Here is a 6,000-nt window from a genome sequence, read left to right as displayed (position 1 = left end):
ATGTCTTGGTGAACTTAAAACTGAAGTGGAAGCTTTTTTATTTTCTCTGGAGAAATTAGAATTGAATTGTGTTTGTTGGTAAAATTCAGAAGAGAACTTAAACTTTTCTATCTTCTATGAAAAATTTGGAATAGTATTTTAAATTTTTCACCTCTTTGAGAAAAATCTGAACTGAAGTGGAAAATTTTTATATTATTTTGGAGAAATAGAATTGATCAATAACATATTTCATTTTCAATGAGAAAATTCAGAATCGAAGTGGAACTTTTCTTCTTCCGAGAAAATATATTGAACAAAAATTTAAATTTTTTCATCTCTTTGAGAAAGGTCGGAACTGAATTTAAGAAAATTTAGAATTAAAGTGAAACTTTTTATCTTCATAGAAAATAATCACAATCGAAGTATAACTATTCCTATCTTCTAAGGAAAAATTTATAACTGAACTTTAAATTTTTTATGTCTTGGTAAACTTAAAACTGAAGTCGAAGCTTTTTATTTTCTCTGGAGAAATTAGAATTGAATTGTGTTCTTAGGTAAAATTCAGATTATAACTTGATCTTTTCTATCTTCTAAGAAAAATTTGGAACAATATTTTAAATTTTTTCTTCTCTTTGAGAAAAATCTGAATTGAAGTGGAAAATTTTTTATTATTTTGGGAAAATAGAATTGATCAGTAACTTATTTCATTTTCATTGAGAAAATTTGGAATTGAAGTTGAACTTTTCTTCTTCCGGGGAAATATTTGGAACAGAACTTTAAATTTTTTCATCTCTTTGAGAATGGTCAGAACTGAATTTAAGAAAATTTAAAATTAAAGTGAAATTTTTTATCTTCATAGAAAATAATCACAATCGTAGTATAACTTTTCATATCTTCTACGGAAAAATTTAGAAATGAACTTTAAATTTTTTATGTCTTGGGACTTTTATTGTTCCGGGAAAATATTTGGAATAGAACTTTAAATTTGACTCTTTGAGAAAGGTCGGAACGTAAAAAGTTAAAAAATACCATGTTAAAAAATTTCAAGAAAGTATTTACAAATTGGGGTGGGGACTCTTTGAGGTTGGAAAATGGGTTTAGGAATGACATTATGAATGGAACTTGTTCACAAAATATATAATAAACCCATAAAAAAGTATTAAAAAAATGGAGCGGGGACTCTTTGGGGGGCCCGGGGAGGGTGTTGGGGGGACCCTTGGGGGAGGGTGTCCCTTCTGTGTCTCAATGCACAAAAAATATTAAAAAAATGGGTAGGGGGAGGAGGGGGGGGAGGAGGGGAGGGGAGGAGGAGGGAAGGGGAGGGGAGGAGGGGAGGGGGAGGGGAGGGGGTTGGGGGAGGGGGAGGTGACGGTGAGGAGTGGGGAGGAGAGGGAGAGGGAGGGGAGGGTTGGGGGGCCCTTTGGGAGCCTGGGGGACCTTTGGGGGCCGGTGGAGGGCCTTTGGGGGTCCTGGAGGCCGGTTGAGAGCCTGGGGGACATTTGGTGACCGGGTGACGGCCTTGGGGACCCCGGTGGTCTTTGGGGAGCTCGATGTGCCTTTGGGGGGCCCGGGGGGGGCCTTTGAGGGTGGGGGGGCCGGGTGGGAGCCCTGGGAACCTTTGGGGACCGGGGGATCCTTCTGGATTGGGGTATGGGGATTGGAACCCTTTGGATCGGGGTTTGGCGATCGGGGCTCTTTGGGGTTGTGGTAGTGGACCTCACAACACTGTTCAATGGAACTTGTGTACTATAACGACCACACTCAAAAATCATCTTTTAAATCATCTTTTAAATCAATGTCTCTAACGGTTTCGCCGAAATAATTCCATAAGCTGTCTAAAACCGTTTCGCCCAAATAATCCCTAAAAGTAATTTCATCGTGTTCCTTTTGTTTGGCATCTCAGTGCTTTCACATTTCAAATTTCTAGGAAACCCTTTCCTACGTTAATCTCTTCATCTCATAAATTTTCCTAGCTAAACTATTATGGTTTCGTTAGAATATCAATTTATCTCTCCGACTTAAAGCTCCGTGAAGCCGTATTTAAAAATAGAATTTCTATCTCTTTAGACTCCCACATAATTCCAAGATAACAAGTGATGTCATTTATAATTCATGACACTATAGATCAATTTAAGCCCTATTTAAAAATAGAATATTAATTTTTCTCTCTGACCTAAAGAACGTTTATCCCTCAGACCTAAGATTAAAGAAGCCTTAATGTTTCTTAATTCCCCCTTCGTGAAGCCCTATTTAAAAATAGTATATTAATTTTTCTCTCTGACCTAATGAACGTTTATCCCACAGACCTAAGATTAAAGAAGCCTTAATGTTTCTTAATTCCCCCTTCGTGAATCAATAATTCCCCCATCGATTATGTAAATCAAGTTCTCAGGCCAGGCTAGCCAAACAATCTCATAGCATTCGCGTCAAGCATGTCCATTCTCACTGACAACGAACAGACATAAAACAGGAACATAAATTGCTGTTGTCATCCTTAAATGTGACAAAATTCCTGTTTTTTCATTCTCACTGACAAAAACCATGAAAACAGACATAAATGTGAGAAAGATCCTGTTTTTCATATTCTCACTGACAAAAACCATAAAACATCCATAATTTGATGTTGACATCCGAGAAAAACATCAAATAAATCGACCTTGGAAAAAGAGGTCATTGAGCGATTACGTAATCTTTCTCCTTAGGGACTCTATGACCATATTGTTTCATAATTCCCCCCCCAGAAGTGAATCAATAATTTTCCCAGCGAGTATGTAAATCACCCCTCATGTCATTACACGTGGCCAAACAACAACAACAGATCGATTGACCTTGACACCCCCATTAGACTCGATCGATAATCCTTGAATAAATTATGTCCCGTCAGCATTAAACTAAATTGTAGAAGGCAGCAGGGTGTTCGTTCCGGACCTCCTGAGGCATCTCTACTGACTTGAACCAATAAAACGCACTACCTCTTACGCCAAAATGAGAAAGTTTAAATAGAAGAACACTGTGGGTTAAAGAATCAAAGGCTTTACGAACATCCAGAAACAAAGCAGCAGGAATTAAATGGGAGTCTATAGCAGAGTGAAGATAATTCAGTAGAACCGCACAAGCATGCTCAGTCAAATGATTTGCTCGAAAACCAAATTGAAAATCGTGAAAAAAATCTTTAGAAGTAAGAAAATGATTAAGACGAGAAAGCATCGCCTTCTCAAATATTTTGCTAAGTACAGACAACAAAGAAATTGGCCGATAGTTGGCTGGATCATTTCGTGTCCCCTCTTATATAATATGATAACTCGAGAACGCTTGAGACTACTCGGGAAAATACCATGCTGAAAGGAGAGGTTAATAAGTTTTGTTAAGGGATAAATAATGGAAGAAAGTATGAACTTAATTACTTTAGTAGGAATATTATCAGGGCCAGACGACGAACAATTTTTCAATGCCATAACAATTTTAGCGATTTCTTTCTCCGTCGCTGGTTCCAAAAACATTGACTTCATACAAGGTGGCCCAAGATAAGACCTGAAGTTGAATCCTGAAGGAGAAGAACCAACAGCCGAAGCGGTCCTTTTACCAATATTCGCAAAATATGAAGTAAATGCATCTTGAACATTCAGTTCACCTTCGATGATTTTGCCATCAACATCCAAAAAAGAAGGGGCTGATGAAGAACGAAAAGAGGGCCTAAGCACAGAATTTATAACCTGCCAAGTTTTTCGTATATCTTTACCACAATCTGAAAAACAATTAAAATAATACTGGGACTTGGCCTTTCGACAAGCAGAATTATAAATATTCCTATAAATTTTAAATCGCTGAAAGCAGATAGCTTTCATTGAAGGGCTAGCAGACTTAAAGGCCCTCCAGAGATTATTTTTTCTCCTACAACTCATAAGGAGACCAGGGGCCATCCAAGGATTTAGAGGAAAAGTATTCTTAGACTTACGATTAGAAGGAGAAACAGAACAAATATCAAGAACAGCATCTTTAATAGAGTCATAAAAAGTATCAAATAAATTACAAAAGTCAGAATCACTCTCAAGACCAACCCAAGAAATTTCTGCCAATCTTGACCTAAGAAGCATCAATTCCACTTCACCAAACCTAAAAGGCCTCTTACCAGACTCACAAGTTCTCTCAATAGTCAGTTTATCAAAACAGTATCTAGAGTAAACAGGGAAATGATCGGAAATGTCTCTCGCTAAAACACAATTTTAGATCAAAGTAGCCATACTGAAAATATTGTCAATCAGAAATGATGTTCTCTCTCTTATGTGAGATGGGATACATACAGAAGGTTAAAGTACCTGCGGCAAGTATAGACGACAGAAAATCCAAAGATACAGAAGACTTTATATCCATCAAGTTTATATTAAAATCGCCCATAATAATCGATTCAGTCGACTGTTTTAGGATGGTATCCAGTAGATCATTAAGGGTGTGTAGAAACAGTGGAATAGAGCCACTAGGAGATCGATAAATAATACCAACAATTAAGTCCTTACCTCCACATTTAATATCTACGAACAGTGACTCAAAGACGCCTTCGATATTTCTGGATAAGTCCACTTTAAGAGAATATTGGAGATTATTAGAAATATACAAAGCAAGACCATCCTTGGCCATCTTTTGTCGATTCAGTCGCTCCATTTTGTAACCTTGCAAATCCAAAAACGTATCATTTTTATGATCTAAAAAAGTCTTGATTAAACCAACAACGTCAGGAAGCTCATCAGAAACAATTTGTTTTAGATGGTCTATTGAAGAACAAAGACCCTGAATATTCAACTGGAGCACTGAAAAATATCCATCCTGCTTGACAGCCTTCCTCAGACTAGAAACATATTTACTTATTACTGCGTGGTTCATTGTGGTCAAATCGCTTTTGACATATCCGATAGAATTATTGATAATGCTTAAAAGATCTAACGGGTTAGTTTCAAGCTCAAAAAGTCGTCCTAAAACTGGAGGCGTTTCTTATTTTCCAGTAAAAAAAGACAAAAGATTTTAGATATGGAATTAAATCATAAAATATACATACACACACACAAAACAACACACATATATATATATATATATATATATATATATATATATATATATATATATATATATATATATATATATATATATATATATATATATATATATATATATATATATATATATATATATATATATAAGCACAATCTGCGAATGATCGAATCTTTCGTATCATTGATTGACCAGATGGTTTGGCCAAAATTTGCCCGCGGTCAGTCCATACATTAAATTTACCAAAGCAATCTCTTGCCGCATTTAAAATTTCACGACGCTTTTTTGTTAGTGATTCTGATAAAAATATTCCACTCTTTGCTAGTTTAGTCTTGGCTTTGAAAACAGTTCGAGCCACTTCCACATTTTTTAAGCATATTAGCCGTGGAGACACTTTAGATTGATCGTTAGAGTAATTCGAACTAAAGTGAAAAATATTTACAATATTTATTGACTTCAAAACCAGGAACCAGCATCTTGTCTTTAACGATAACCAATATTTCTTTTTATAGGTCATTTCAAGGCCTCTGCTTTACTCTATTCATGACTAAGCAATCCAACCTCTTTTCTTGTTCAAAATCATCTCCTTTCAATTCCAATGACAAAATCCTACTTTCCAAGCTTTTAATCATTGCAAATAGTCCTTTGAGTGATTTTTCTATTTCTTGGAATTTTGGGTTGCAATCAATGGAAATAGCATCATGAATTTTTCTTACTATAATATCCATTGCTTGATTTGCTGTATCAGGGTCTGATAGTTTAGCCTTAACTTGACGGGAAATCTCAGCTGTAAGATTTACTTGTGTCCGATTTAGTTCATCCTGGGTAAAAGCTTTTTTTTGCAGGATTAGACTAGGGGCCAGTGAGTCTTCTGCAATAGCGCTCGCTGGGTTTAATGCTAGATAAGTAGGTGATGACGATTTGTAAATGTCTGGAAACAGAATCCAATTCGGTATATGCTTTACCAACATCTTTTTC

This window comes from Artemia sp. Qi Xiang Cuo, chromosome 12 (genome assembly GCF_049724085.1).
Source record: "Artemia sp. Qi Xiang Cuo chromosome 12, ASM4972408v1, whole genome shotgun sequence".
NCBI classification, from domain to species: domain Eukaryota; kingdom Metazoa; phylum Arthropoda; class Branchiopoda; order Anostraca; family Artemiidae; genus Artemia; species Artemia sp. Qi Xiang Cuo.
Note: the sequence above shows the minus strand (reverse complement) of the source record.